The sequence below is a fragment of the Balearica regulorum genome, chromosome 5 (genome assembly GCF_011004875.1).
Source record: "Balearica regulorum gibbericeps isolate bBalReg1 chromosome 5, bBalReg1.pri, whole genome shotgun sequence".
In the NCBI taxonomy this organism is placed as follows: Eukaryota; Metazoa; Chordata; class Aves; order Gruiformes; family Gruidae; genus Balearica; species Balearica regulorum.
This window is the reverse complement of record NC_046188.1, coordinates 39,453,862-39,469,013: the sequence shown is the minus strand read 5'-3', so window position 1 is coordinate 39,469,013 and position 15,152 is coordinate 39,453,862. Positions and strand designations below refer to the sequence as shown.

At 41.1% G+C, this 15,152-nt stretch overlaps 1 protein-coding gene across 20 annotated transcripts in view; it reads right to left on the bottom strand.

Annotated features, from left to right (window-relative positions):
• The window catches only part of SIPA1L1 (signal induced proliferation associated 1 like 1), a 220,056-nt gene that overhangs the window by 77,996 nt on the left and 126,908 nt on the right, over positions 1–15,152 (bottom strand). For 2 of the 20 annotated variants that reach the window (XM_075754278.1, XM_075754286.1), the window contains one exon: positions 10,169–10,246. The exons of 17 other annotated variants lie outside the window; for them this stretch is intronic. The gene's annotated coding sequence lies outside the window, so the exon portion shown is untranslated. Of the gene's footprint in view, positions 1–2,950; positions 3,098–10,168; positions 10,247–15,152 lie in introns of those variants that run through there. One more of the 20 variants, XM_075754294.1, reaches the window with a different exon arrangement.

Below are 15,152 nucleotides of genomic sequence, written 5' to 3'. Positions count from 1 at the left end.
ACATTCTTTGTTAATTTTTACCAGCATGGGAGTACATTGCATCTGTAGCTCAATTTAAATTGAGAATAAGCAAACCTGCTTTCATTCTTTCCCCTTCTATTTCTACCTTCTTCATCACTTTGCTCCCTCCTCCAAAACTGGGGTTCCAACCACAGGACAAAGGACCATTCTGATCAAACTAAAAGGTCCTTGTAGCTGCATCGTAGGACAGTTTCGTGGCTCTCCATCATTTTAAAAATGCAGGTAAGTCAACAGATCTTGATTTATTATTCCTCATGACTGAAGTTAGCCACTAGGAAAATGAAGACAACCTACCAGTCAAGAGACTTTTGGATTACAAAGAAGCAAATATAAGCAGTTGATTAAGAAGAAATGTCTCGCTCAAATCAGCTCAGGCTAGTAAAATAACACAACTACAGCACACTAATCAGTGTCTATCTTGGATTCAGGTAACCAAATAACATAACTCAACATCTGCTTGTTCAGATGAAACATCAGGCTTGATCCCCTTTTCTTCTTTCAACTCACAGACCATCTATTATAGTTTCTCCTAGATTTAGTTTATGTGGGATCGTGCTGGTTTTCCTTACAAAGCAGTGACTTCACCCACAACCGAGTCTTACTTGAAGAGATTTAATAATTACTCTGTTATCTGCTGGGAACATGCTGAGACTTCAGACTGCAGGATCACAGATGCTAATGATCTTAACACTCTGGTGTTGACAGAGATTGATTTGGGGGCACCAAATTATTTATGATTCATAATATTCCAGAGAAAAGACTTCATATTTCACCATCAGCCCTCATTAAAAAGTGTCAATTTTAATTATAAATTTGGGAATGAGGGAATCAGTTCTTAAATTCTAGAAAAGTCTCACTTTTGCCAAGCCTCCATAACCCCACTCTCTCAACGCCCCCCCCCCCCCCCCCCCCCCCAGACACAACAATAAAATATAGTACCTGGTGGTAAATGCAACATATCACCAGGGATATTTTAAAATACTGAAAACTGTAGGATAAGGTGCAATTAATAGAATTTATAGATGTAACTGCATTTTACAGCAAGTAGATTTTAAAAACATAAATGAAATCATCTTTATTCCACAGCGTTTACCAAAGTTTAGCCAACTAGGAAACTCAGTGCAACAAATACACACGTTACTGACAGTAACCCTTGTTAGTTTTTACTGGGGAAAAAAACTGGAATCGCCATAAAACCTGAAAACAAGCAGCTCCTCTGAAACCAGAAAAATAAATGAGAACAATGAAAATTGTTTTATATATGAAAGCTTCATCTATTTGTGTCACAAATTGTTACTTGAATTGTAACACAGATCAAATCCCAGGGGGGAACATTCATTTATCGGCCAATTAAGTTATTATAGGTACAAAACAATGTCTAATTTCATAAAATTAATTCCTCAGAGGAGAAAAATTCAATTTAATCTTTAGAAATACTTGGCTTTATGTAGTTACCTATTATTAACTTTATCCTTTTCTTCCCAGGACTACTTTCATCATTCTAATTGAAGGAAAGTTAAAAGGTTCATCTTTCTGAGGAAGTTTTTATCAACTGAAAGGTTATTTGAAGAATAGTGTTTGGTATTTTACTAGCATATCAGTTTTATTTTTGTTACACTTAGAGGAATTGCTGGTTTTGTGTTAACTGAATTTGTGAAAATTGCCAGCTCCGCTCAGGATGAAAGGCAGATTTCCTGTAACTTTTCTTTCTTCTCCCTCTACCTCCCCAATTTATGTTATCTACAAAATTTGCCACTGATCTACATGTAAGCAAGCCTGTGTTTCTGCCTTTTTCCTTTGCTCCCTAACCCTTGGAAGAGAATCTTTGCTCTAAGGAAATGGAGTGCCATCTGTTGCCATACACACAATGATCACCTGCACTGATCTGCTGAGATTTAATAGTGCTTTATTCTTAAATTTATTCTCTGCTGAAGTAGCTCACACTAAAATACATGAACTTAAGCAAGGCTGCGCTGATTTTAAGATGTAAGAGTAATTAAAGTGAATTACTGCCATCAGTTTCTGCAGTCTTACAGTGTGCCTTTCTACAGGCACATACAAGCTTGCTCCGCCACATGCGAAGGGCGTGCGGTCACTAGAGAAGTGTGCCGAGGTTCAGCCTGGGCGCTGTGGCACTCGGCAGAATCTGCTCACTCAGAGTTTCAAGCCCTGCTAACCATGGCCGTAAACCATTGGTCGGCTCAGAGCACACCGAATCAGCTGGCCTCCCTGCGTAGAAAACCATGAAGTCACACTCAATAATCATACTCGCTTGCAGTCAGTGGTAAAATGTTCATGACATAGCAGGATGGTAAATTAAGCATAACAAAAGCTATCACATTGAGACAGGTGTAGGAACGCAGGGGACTGTAATCCCCTACCTGTACATTTCAGCACATTTTCCTCCATTATCATCTCCCATTCATTAGTTTCCACGTAAACATGAAAATATATCAAGCTAGAATTACATCCTCTTTTTTCACATCAATTTGGTAACCATTAATCACAACAAGGCTATCGAGCATACAAGTAACTGTTGCTGAAGCAAACCCTTTAAAACTCCTTTCAACTGAGACAGAGAAGGAGAGAGAGAGAGAGAGAAGGCACCGCACGTGGTCATTCCCACTTCAACACTCACGTTCCATTTTGGTACCAGTGTCACTCAGTTAATTAAATCCAGAATCCCTTTCCTGGAAGCTAACTTACAGGACTGCAAAAAAAGATGCTGACAAGTCTTAGTGTATGCTATACTGTATTCTATTCCTGGAATGAGATTGTTAACAGCAATAGTTTATTTTTGAGACCACTGCTTGCTCTCTAGGAAGCAACTCTAAACCAATGCCAAAACATGAAAGCAAAATATTCTAGCTCCTCGACACCATCTCTCAAGAAAGTAAATTTTTAGCAACTACAAAAAAGTTTCACTTACACACCCCCCACCATCTTTTTTAAAGAGATGTTTCTCTTCTGTTTTTCAGTTTCTAGCTGTTGTCATATTGCATCCCTGGGTAATGGTTCCAGAAACAGACCAACCACTCTCTGGTGTGTTGACTCTTGCAAAAAGTTACTTATCTGCAAAGCACCCAAGTTAATCAATGACTAACTTCTGATACTGTGAGACTCTGACCTATTAATAGTCAGAAACCAGTTCAGCATAATTGCTGTACGTTACAGTAAGTACCACAGATGCAGTTTCCTGAGGTTTGCATCCTTGCTCATAGTTTCATAGCAGAAAGGCTCGTACGCCGCTCTCCTCCTCCAGCCTGGCCACAAGTTTGTTTCCGGCACAACTTTGGTACCGAACAACACAAAGATAGAGCTCAGCCTGTGGTCTCTGTGCTGCACCACCGGCTACATTCCTGCTGGCCACACTTGGCATGCTAGCGCCGGCAGTCATCACCACATGTCTCATGACATCCCACAAAGATCAGAGTTAAGCAAGAGACCTCAGTTTTGAAGAAGGGGAAAGAGGGCGTTTAACCTACCTCTAAACTTCCAGTTGCTTCTAAGTAGTTTGGAGTGCAACTCAAAGTTAATTATTTTTATGACAGGTGTTGGACTGTGTCACTGATTTGATAATAGGATTATTAAAAATATTAACCCATCATTTTCCTATGGTTTAAAATATTTTTCCCAACACACCAGTTTATTCCTTCACTCTATCACTGCAGCAGCTTCTCCCTAAACTCATGATCTGCCAAAAGAATTGCAAGGAGCTGTTCTGCCATCCTCATGAAAGTCATCCAGCTCCCAAACCTCCACAGACTACCATTCCTCCAAAGGCTGACTGATCACGGAGTCATGTGTTTAAGGGAGAAATAAAAGCACCTTTTTAGAAGTGAAAGTTAAATTTTACCTACAATTAATAGGCTTTGTTCCCAGCAACCCCCATATTAACCATCTAGAGAGCATTTCATATACACACACACATTCCTGAACATGCTCCTCCCAGCTACTGCTCCTGCTGTAAAGGCACTGCTGCCGTGCTAGAGAGAAGTAGGAGCAGGGAGATCACTACTAGATGCCCACATGAGGTGTTTCCAATTCCTGCATCACCATCACTCCTTCCCCTGTGCCCGAGGCCTCCTCAGCAGCCACTAAGGCTCTGCTCCCCCCAGTGGAGTAGAACAGACGCCATCGATTTGGATTTCAGATCTCACTTCGTCCTCTCCACAAAACCCACTCAAAAGACATCTGAGCATCTCATCAAGCAAAAGCTTTTTCAGGCTTCCAAATGGCTAATAGCTGTCCCATGAATTTGCTTCCTTATCTACTGACCTGAAAATACAAAGTAGATCATTACCTGAGTCTATTACAGTTCCCGTATGTTAGAAAAAACAAGAGAAGCAACTAGAATTTACACAGATAAAATCAAGCACTATGTTTGTAAAGTGAAACATGCATCCAAGCTATTACTGAACTACAATATTTTGAAAGTACACAGCTAAAAAAAGGTCCCCCCTGTATAACCTATGAAAACATGTCCATTGGTCTAAGTGGCATTCTTTTATAACAGCGCACACAAAATTATTTTCCCCTAAAAAAGGCGTTCTGCTTTTTGTGTGTACGTATATATATACCATGTATATTTTTGTATACATATATCTACACACAACATGTTAATGCTATCTCTCAAAAGCAAGTTTGAGAATACTCTAGACAGAAGTACAGAAATGTAAAAAATATTATAATCAATCCTGAAGTCATTTAAACAATAGATCCCGCAACTACTAATGCTTTACATACTTAATTAATCTGCATTCACTACTGTTATATGAAGAAAACCAAACAAATTTAACCTAAGCACCACCAAGTTTTCATTGTATGCTTCTACAGGAAATTTTCAATTACAGAACCTAATAACCTGGGACAGACTCCACAGCAGAAACGTATTAGGTATCCATAGCATTCAAACTGTGGTCAAGTAAAGACAGCATAAAAATAATTATACCAAAAATCATAGTCCAGACTATGAAGTCATACAAGAGCTACAGAGAGTAAGAGAGAGATCCTTTTAAGAGTTCACATGTTCAAACAGATAAGGAAGCATATAATCCTCAAATTATCCTTGCAAGAAGTGGAGCGGCTTCTGTTTCAAGTGACTGCCACATACAGTCAAGTGTGCAACACCGAGAAAAGAAGTCAATTAAAAACCTTAAAGGCAGATAGAGAATTGTAAGCAAAAACTTGGGCAATATTTTGGATTTTTTTTTAAATTTTTTTTTTTTTTTTAAATATTTGTGGGCAACTGCAACATTCAAACTGAAATGCACTCAGCTGAAACCTCCACAGCCTTCCACTATAAATCATTTGGGGAAAAAACCTGAAAACTCAGTAATATCTTTTCGATAACATGCCAATTTACTTCTTTTAAATGACAAGTTTTCTATTACTATACTTTTAAGCCCTCAAAAGAATACTGGTATAAAAGTGTGAAGAACTTGATTTAAAAAAGTAGAATAAAAAAACCCCAAAGAAATAAAATCCTCTTAGTAATAAGTAGGTTAAATGAAAGGGTTTAGAAGAAAAAAAACTATAACTGGGTTCTTATTCAGATACTGATCTTAGAAGATAAACCCAAATATTAGTTAAGTAACTGATTTTATATGAAAGCAAGAATAATTTCCAGCAACTCTTCACTTTCTCTTGTTTTCCACTCTTTTCATTTTTCTCTTAGACCATCAGCTTCATACTTTGCCTGCAATCAGTCAACTCACAGACACGCAATCCCATTTACAAGCCAGACTGGTGTCCTTTCACTGGAACACTGAAACAGGCTTCAAAATTACTTATGTATTAATTTGAAAAGGATTCTAAATGACTACCACTCACAAACAGCTAGACTAGTACTGTACTGATGTTGATGGATTACTGTATGCTGAACTTCTCCAATATAGTTCACCCCAAAAGGGGGAACTGAGTATCAGGCACAATCTTCCTTCTGGAACCATGTTTTGTGTTTTCTGGAGCCTACCTTATGTATACGTGCAAATTACAACGACAACCAGATGAAATAACATTTTTCTTCAGGCAATTAAATTGTTCACATCAAAGGTATGGCAACCAATTCAGTAAGTGACTACGTGTTCTTTGCACGGTGCCGATGTCAACTCCTCACAGTCCGCCGATATAATGCATATTCCTAAACTAAAAAGGTTGTGATCTTTGCCCAAGGAATACATTTATTTATTTGCTACGTTTGGTTTCATTCAGAGCTAAGCATGGGGATCATCCCACAGACCAAAAAGGAAAACCATCTCAGGTTACCATTTAACACACATGCTGTCTATATCTAAACTTCTGAGGCACCATAAATCCAGCAGGGGGGTTGGGGGGGGGGGGAAGCTTTAGGCTTCTAACTCTTATATAACATAAGCAAGCATGACATCAGAGATCCCTGGGGATAATCTACTTTGCTACTTTCGAGAAAACACATATAAAGAGCTTTTTGTCCTTCATCAGCCATGTGTATTACACATTTATTTTCCAAAATACCATCTTTATGGCTATAAAGGAATAAACAGCTCCACCTCCGCATAGGACTATATAGCTTTTCTTGGTATTTTTCCTGTAGATACTTCCAACATCTTTTAAAATTAAGACTAAAAGAAACACTGTTTTAAGCAAGCATTCACCAATTTTTGCGGTATAAAAATCTATAAAAAACCATGGATGGGATCTGTAAACAACTGAAATTAATTTTTGAGCACTAGGTATCTGGTGATAAAGATGAGTGTGTTACATCCATTAATGATATCACCTTAAAAACTGAAAGGTATGTCTGACGCCTTCAATGTGAAATTCAGAAGACTGATGGATAAACTAGTGAACAGCTCTAAAAACCTAGCAGGGAACAGAGTACAACTACACAAGCCTTGTGTTTTGCTAAATGAATGAATGCTCCAATAGCACTCTTTTTGCATACGGGAATGTACACAAGAACACAAGACAAAAGCCAGACTGGTTGTACATAAATTATTATTCTACACCTAAAACATGTCAAGTCCTAATAAGGGTGAATAAAACGATGTGGAAAGAGAAAAAGTGTTACCTGCCAAAATATGCAGTTACTCACCAGAAATCTGCATGCTGCATTATTGCAACATTTATTGTTTAGAAAATAATAAAGCTAGATATAAAAATTATGGTTGATTCACTTCTTGTGAGCACTGCACTATGAGTGGGTGTTCAGGTTGGATTTCAGAAGACTTAAATGGAGGAAGAACTCTTTACATGCAGACAACTGAGAAAGTATTTTTCATTATTTAGAAATTCTCTCTTGTGTAGATATCTCAGCAGTGGCCAACAGGTAGATGGTACCCTTTGGTTTAATAACATAGGTATGCTACGTTCTATAGTTTTAACATACACTATATAATAAAAGCAATTGAAAACATCCAAATAGGCAGTACTTAAATTTGAAAGATAGCCATACAAGTCACCCGTTGAAGGCACAGAGTTATCTCCAGTAACTACAAAGGGAAAATAGTACCTAGCTGGCCATATACATCCCCTCTTAAGGATTGATTTTGAAAATTTGTGCACAACCCATTGTGTAAAGCAACTTACACCAAACTGTAATACCATGGAGAAGCAACATAAGCAATTCTGGTCACGAATCCAGACAGTCAAGCTGGTGAAGCAGGATAGAAACTGAAAAGAGCAAGCAAGGTGGCACTGACACCTAAAAAACACACTTTGCAATTTAAATAAGAATCAGTCTATTACAAGCACACATATGCCAGCAGTACTGGCACCTCACCCAGACATCTTTAAACATAAGAGGCAAATTTAGATGGATGGTTGGACGCTGCTGGTTATCTCAAAGCATAAGTAAACTTGTGTGTGTCTGACCTGCCCACCTGTCTGTGCAGGTACACCTCAGGTTTCACAACACTACAGATGCCTTACCAACTGCCCTTCCAGTCCAAGAAAAATGAATTTACTCTTTATAAAATTTATAGTCTTTTCTCTAAGTCCAGCTACAATACCTGGCAGAAATGAGAAAAATAAGACCTACCGCTTTCTAACTGAATCCCAAACATAGTCCAGTGTGTCTACTTCAGGTTTTTGCATTAAAAACTAAGGAAGTACGATGCAAAAGTCTTTTTGCCTTATGTGATTTTTTTTTTTCCCCCCCAAATGTAGTCAGTAAAAGGAAATATCTACATCTGTTCCTGGTTTACATGCATGCAAAACATTTTATAAAATGAAAACAGATTTGAAATCATTCAGATTCCAATACTAAACCTTCAAAAGCAAATTACCTACAGAAAGTACATGTGTGGGTGTATCCCTGTTTCACTGCATCAACAGCCTTAATCAGCCTTGCATACTATTTCTGATTATGGTTCATTATATAAAAATCATGTTGATAACAGTTCAGCAAGACTGTTTCTTAACCCTTTCTGAAAAAGGGAAATACCATTCTTGCATCATTTTTCACCCCTGAGGTGTGCACGTGAGGGGGTGACTTTCCCGACTTTGTAAAAGCCTTAACAGCCAACTTTAAACCAAAGGAATCGCCTTGAACCATCCATCAGTTTAAAGGCTGCGGCTCGTCCCTGCGCCGAGAACGGTGACACCTGCAGAAGCCTCCTCGGCGGCGCTTGCCACCGCAACCCCCAGGTCTTTGCAGAGCCTCTACAGAAAGCAGACGGAGGGCTAATGCACCTCCCCGCTGCTCACACAGAGCTGAAATGATTCCCGCTGCACCAGCTGGAGCCACATCTCTTGTTCACAAGCTGAAGGCCCTGCTAGGATTTTCTCAGGAGTTTTTAGTAACACAAACAATACTTTGAAGCCAAATGCGCCTTCTTCAATTCGCAGGGCTGCGTCTTCTTAAGCATGCACACTTTCTTTTTTGGTTTTTATACGCTCTTGTATTACTTTAAAACTAGAGTTTTATCAATATCACATATTGTCTGGTAGGCAGATCAATACCTGAAAACTACTTGAAAACGTCGGCAATTGTGAGGCATTGCAAATAATTTCCTGGCAGGATTTCTGATCAGAAAGGGATTGTATCTGTGTCCCACAACCTGCTTGTTATATTTTAAGATAAATTAGGTCTTGATTTCACCCTCTAAAGACTAAATGATTTTACACCTCCTTCCATTAAGGAATCTTTGCTCAGTGATACCATCAGTGTTGAAAGCAACTCATCATTCTGTACTGGAACAGAGGTTTTTCTGGGGACAACCTGTAAGAAAAACGCTGCTTCTTTATGACAATTTCAGTAGCCAATTCCGTAACCAGTGTGATGTTAGCACTGCTAAGTCTTTGTCATAAAGCAAAATTTCCCCTTGGTTACAATAGAGGCAGCATAGAGTCTATTTTGACGAGCATCCTTCAGCAAAACCTACCCCCAAAACAGGGGGTTTGAACACAGGCAAACCACACTTAAATCGGTGCTTGGCAGGTGCACAGAGACAGTGACAACACCAGCAGACTTCTAAAAATCAGTGTCTTTAAATACTTTTAAGAACTCTGTTGTGTTACCATTATTTCACTAGTAAACCACAAGGTGACAAGCCACAGCCTTCGAATCGAAGCAGCAATGTGAACATGAGAGGTGTCTCTCACGACATTAAACTGAACAAAAGCTTTTGCTGCCAGTGGGGGCAATTACTGAATTTCCACAGCCTGGGGAGAAGGGAGATTTCCAACAGACAACCCAAGCAGATGGGGAAACCAGAGCTGCCAAAACATACTTTACCCTCTCACTGAAGGAAATCCTCTTCAATAGCTACCTAAGTTTAAGTCTCTAGGATTTTACACAAAGATACCAGTGTAACTAAGCTGACTGATGTGCATGTATGTGTTTGGGGGAGGCTTGGGGGGGAGCTCAATTTGGGTTGCAACCTTCACTAAACCTTCTCTAATCCTCAAGCCTACCATGAGCACAGCAATGAAATTACAGCAGATAAATCTATTTGGAGTAGGTCGCATGCAGCAAAAACCTGTTACACCTAAAAACACTGTATGGCTGGTTCTACAGAAACTTTTTTTTTCCCACTACTTTGTCCTTCATCCTAATCATCCAGTCATCACTTACCAAATTCAGTGAGTTTGAGTAGTGAGAGATGGCTTGGTGAGCACAGATTCCTAAGATCATAAAAGTGCTTTTAGATACATTTCTGCTCACCTGTACTTTAATATGGACTTGCCACAAGTTCCACTGAGGATGAACGATCGCTCTAGTTGCAAATTTCAAACATAGAAACTAAGAGGAATTAAAATTAAACACATGAAATTTCTGATACTCTCGAGTAGTTCACTACCTCAGAAGAGGGAGTAAAGTTCTGAATACAATAAAAAAATACAATTACTGCAAGGCAGAAATTCTGCAGTGGAGCAAAACAGATTTTGGAGCCTTTAGACTTCTTCACCTAGATAATTAAGTGTCTGTTTGTAAACTGTGGCTGTAAGAATATCACCAGAGAATTTTTACAGCCAGACAAGATCTTTCCAATTCATTTTAATCTTTATTAAAGATGCAACAGCTACTCAGGGCAACTCACTATCGTATCTGGTTCATAGCTGAAGAGTTGAAAGCCATCCTTTCTTACAGGCTAACAGGAATGACAAATAGTTTAAGAAGAATTTATAGTCCTGAGACAATTTGACTGTTTACATGTAGTTCATTCTCCTTCATACTGCAAAGATAAGATTTATCAAGAAAGCAACTGAAAAGATTACTGCTTCAGAATGTAATATAACGTCAGGTAAGATTTTTCACAAAACATTCACGTTCTTGACTGATCAAAAATTGTTGCAAGTCTCCTATGTGACCATGAAACTAAATGTAAGAAAAATAAATACAATAACTCATTTCACCAAAATCAGCAGATCAAAACAGAATGATGCAATGGGGAGAGAAGTCCTTCCTTGCAGATCTATTACAATTATTTCAAGGAATCATCCAGTACAAAACACGTCTGTTTCATATGTGACAGATTTCCTAAATCCTTGTGGTGGGTTGACCCTGGCTGAGGGCCAGGTGCCCACCAGAGCCGCTCTATCACTCCCCTCCTTCTCTAGACAGGGGAGAAAAGGTACAATGAAAGAAAACTTACGGGTCGAGATAAGGACAGGGAGAGATCATTCTCTAATTATCATCACGAGCAAAACAGACCGAACTTAGAGAGGGAATTCATCTTATTTATTACTAAACAAAACAGAGTAGAGGAATGAGAAATAAAACCAAATCTTAAAAACACCTCCCCCCACCCCTCCCACCTTCCCGGGCTCAACTTCACTCCTGGCTTCAACCTCCGCCCCCCCCAGCGGCACAGGGGGACGGGGAGTGGGGGTTACGGTCAGTTCATCACACGTTGTTTCTGCCGCTTCTTCATCCTCAGGAGGAGGACTCCTCTCATCGTTCCCCCGCTCCAGCGTGGGGTCCCTCTCACGGGAGACAGTCCTTCACAAACTTCTCCAACGTGAGTCTCCTCCACGGGGTGCAGACCTTCAGGAGCAAACTGCTCCAGCGTGGGTCCCCCACGGGGTCACAAGTCCTGCCAGCAAACCTGCTCTGGCATGGGCTCCTCTCTCCACGGGGCCACAGGTCCTGCCAGGAGCTTGCTCCAGCGTGGGCTTCCCACAGGGTCACAGCCTCCTTCGGGTGTCTCCACCTGCTCCAGCGTGGGGTCCTCCATGGACTGCAGGTGGAATCTCTACACCCCCTCATCCTTCCTCCATGGGCTGCAGGGGGACAGCCTGCCTCACCATGGTCTTCTACACAGGCTGCAGGGGAATCTTGCTCCGGTGCCTGGAGCACCTCCTCCCCCTCCTTCTTCACTGACCTTGGTGTCTGCAGAGTTTCTTACATCTTCTCACTCCTCTCTCTGGCTGCAAAAGCGCTCTCTAACTGTTTTTCTCTTTCTTAAATATGTTATCACAGAGGTGCTGATTGGCTTGGCCTTGGCCAGCGGCGAGTCTGTCTTGGAGCCGGCTGGCATTGGCTCTGTCAGACACAGGGGAAGCTTCTAGCAGCTTCTCACAGAAGCCACCCCTGTAGCCCCCCTGCTACCAAAACCTTGCCACGCAAAACCAACACAATCCTCTAAAAAGATAACTTGCTAAAGACTGTGAAAGAAAAAAGGACCATCAGAAGATGAAAGGGTAAGTCCTCTCATGAATGACTAAATGAATAAGGACAGGATACAAGGGAAAGGACTTTCACATGGTCACTTCCACAGAGGAGAGAGATTAGCAACACTGAACATGCAGTTCAACACTGTTGCGTATAATCTCGCAAAGACAGTAACACACAAGTCTGATGATGAAATACAGTTACTTGAGCTGGTAACAAAAGATTCAACAGTGAAGAGATTCAACAACATCTGGAATGCAAAGAGTTGCGGAGATACCTTTTGATGACTGAATTGCATATGTCACTTCATTGCTTCTTCCACGTTGATAAACACACAGAGGAGAAAGAGACATTCCCTAACTATACCTATGGAATGGAAAGTCCTAATCAACTTTTTGTGACTTAAGAAAACATTTGCAGATATTGCAGACAGATCTCTGAAAACATTAATTCAATGCTCCTGGGCACCAAAAAGGAAAAAGAACCTTAGAAATTCTGAAAGGAAAGATGTGGGAGGAGTTATGTGCTATGAAGTCATGGTGTGTCTACTGAAATATTACAAGCAGTTTGGTTACCCTAGAAACAGAGAATTTCTATACAGCAACCAACACGTTCACATAATTCAACTCTGAATCTCATAACCATGACTTATGGATGCCAAAACGTAAAGAACTGAAAAAGCAGTCAGATAAATTCAGGTAAGAAAAATTTCAAAGGCTTCAAGTGCAAATAGTCAACATGAAGCTGAGGAAGCTCTTCAGTCAGACTTCTACAAACTAGGAAAGCATACCACTAGATGTATAACCATTTGCTTGCTCCCACCTTTCTTTTCCATACAAAGAGATATAGCAGTTGTCTGACCCAGAACAGCTATTTTTGTGTCCTTACCTATGATTTATTAAACCATCAATTTTTATTAATATGAGAAGCTAGCTTAAAGGAATAGATGCTATTTATATTACCATCTCAGATGAAAAGCAGCAGTAAAGCCCCTAAAGACTATTACACTTGCATTGGCTATAAGTTTTAATTAAAAACCATAGAATGGTTGAGACCTTAAAGATCATCTAGTTCCAGCCCCCCCGCCATGGGCAGGGACACCCTCCACTAGACCACATTGCCCAAAGCCCCATCCAGCCTGGCCTTGAACGCTTCCAGGGAGGGGGCAGCCACAGCTGCTCCAGTGCCTCACCACCCTCACAGTAGAGAATTTTTTCCTTATATCTCATCTAAATCTACCTTCTTTCAGCTTAAGGCCTTTACCCCTTGTCCTATCACTCCATGCCCTTGTAACCAGTCCCTCTCCAGCTTTCCTATAGGCCCCTTCAGGTACTAAAAAGCTGCTATAAGGTCTCCCTGGAGCCTTCTCTTCTCCAGGCTGAATAATCCCAGCTCTCTCAGCCTGCCCTCATCTCAATCTATTCCTTATGAAAGAAACATTCACAGGCCAACTTCCAAAATTGCTCTCAATCCATTCTCTTCCAAGCCTGTAGTTGCGCTTGGGATTGCACCAACCCACGTGCAGGACCTTGCACTTGGCCTTGCTGAACTTCATGAGGTTTGCATGGACCCACCTCTCAAGCCTGTCAAAATCCCTGTGGATGTCATCCCTTCCCTCCAGCGTGTTGACCGCACCACACAGTTTGGTGTCGTCAGCAAACTTGCTGAGGGTGCACTCGATCCCACTGTCCATGTCGCCGACAAAGATGGTAATCAGCATCGGTCCCAATACCGACCCCAGAGGAACACCACTCATCACTGGTCTCTGCTTGGACATTGAAATATTGACTGGAAATCTTTGAATGCGACCATCCAGCCAATTCCTTATCCACTGAGTGGTCCATCCGTCAAATCCGTGTCTCTCCAATTTAGAGACAAGGATGTCATGCGGGACAGTGTGCAAATGCTTTGCACAAATCCAGGCAGATGACATCAGTCGCTCTTCCCTTATCCATCAATGCTGCAACCCTGTCACAGAATGCCACCAAATTTGTCAGGCACAATTTGCCCTTAGTGAAGCCATGTGGCTGTCACCAATCACCTCCTTATTTTCCACGTACCTGAGCATTTCCAGGAGAATCTGCTCCATGATGTTGCCAGGCACAGAGATGAGACTGACCAGCCTGTAGTTCCCTGGGTCTTCCTTTTTTCCCTTTTTAAAAATGGGGGTTGCGTTTCTCCTTTTCCAGTCAGTGGGAACTACACCGGGCTGCCACAACTTCTCAAATGTGATGGATAGTGGCTTAACCACTTCATCTGCTGGTTCCCTCAGGACCCGTGGATGCATCTCAGCAGGTCCCATGGACCTTGTGACCTTCAGGTTCCTTAGATATTCTTGAACCTGATTTCTCCTACAGTGGGCAGTTCTTCATTCTCCCAGTCCCTGCCTCTGCCTTCTGTGATTTAGGCAGTGTGGCTAGAGCAGTTGCCAGTGAAGACTGGGGCAAAAAAGTCATTGAGTACCTCAGCCTCCTCCATATCCTGGGTAACCAGGTCTCCCGTTTCCTTCTGGAGAGAGCCCACATTTTCCCTAGTCTTCCTTTTATCACTGATGTACCTATAGAAGCTTTTCTTGTTGCCCTTGACATCCCTGGCCAGATTTAATTCTATCAGGGCTTTAGCTTTCCTCATCTGATCCCTGGCTGCTCAGACAATTTCTCTGTATTCCTCCCAGGCTACTGCCCTTGCTTCCAGCCTCCGTAGGCTTGTTGTGTTTCAGTTTGTCCAGGAGCTCTCTGTTCATCTGTGCAGACCTCTTGGAGTTTTTGCCTGACTTTTTCTTTGTTGGGATGCATTGCTCCTGAGCTTGGAGGAGGTGATCCTTGAATACTAACCAGCTTTCTTGTGCCCCTTTTTGCAAGACTTCTGTCCTGCAAATTTATCTCCCCAAATCAACATGCTACTCTACTGAAATGGCTTTTTTAAAAAGGGTCATTAGGTCAGAGCAACCAATACAGTGAAAAAGGAAAAAAACCCACCTCACCAGGTAAGGAGTGTATTAGGAAAGGATGCCAACAGCAGGTTTGGGGAGGTA